General features: G+C 39.3%; 1 protein-coding gene across 1 annotated transcript in view; it reads right to left on the bottom strand.

Annotated features, from left to right (window-relative positions):
• LOC119588213 overlaps window positions 1–384 on the bottom strand; it is a gene marked incomplete in the record, with an annotated part of 23266 nt that overhangs the window by 19163 nt on the left and 3719 nt on the right.

Raw genomic sequence — 384 nt, 5'->3', positions numbered from 1 at the left:
AATTGAACTGGAAACAGAGAAACCCTTGGCTCTCCTGCCTCGCCACGTATCCCTCGATGTGTTACAGAGTCACACTGTCAACATGGAACATAAACTGTAGATTTTACTTCACTCTTGGGCTGCAGTGTAACGCACAATAGGCAAATATCAGACTACCACTTTCATCACGTCACGACGCTCAGAAAAAATAGAAGAGAGGTGTCGAGGCAACTTGATATTCTAAGAAAATTTGTTTAGGGAATGTTTAAAGCAATGAGAATGCTACAAGACTGCGTGTGTAGAGAGCGCAGGAGTCTGTTTTTAAAAGGGGATAAAAGTTTCTTCAACTCAATTTTTATACAATTTTGATTTTACAGATATTTGCGTTCCTTTTAGTTAGACCAT

This window comes from Penaeus monodon, chromosome 23, assembly GCF_015228065.2.
Source record: "Penaeus monodon isolate SGIC_2016 chromosome 23, NSTDA_Pmon_1, whole genome shotgun sequence".
Taxonomy (NCBI): Eukaryota; Metazoa; Arthropoda; class Malacostraca; order Decapoda; family Penaeidae; genus Penaeus; species Penaeus monodon.
Note: the sequence above shows the minus strand (reverse complement) of the source record. Positions and strands in the feature narration are given on the sequence as shown.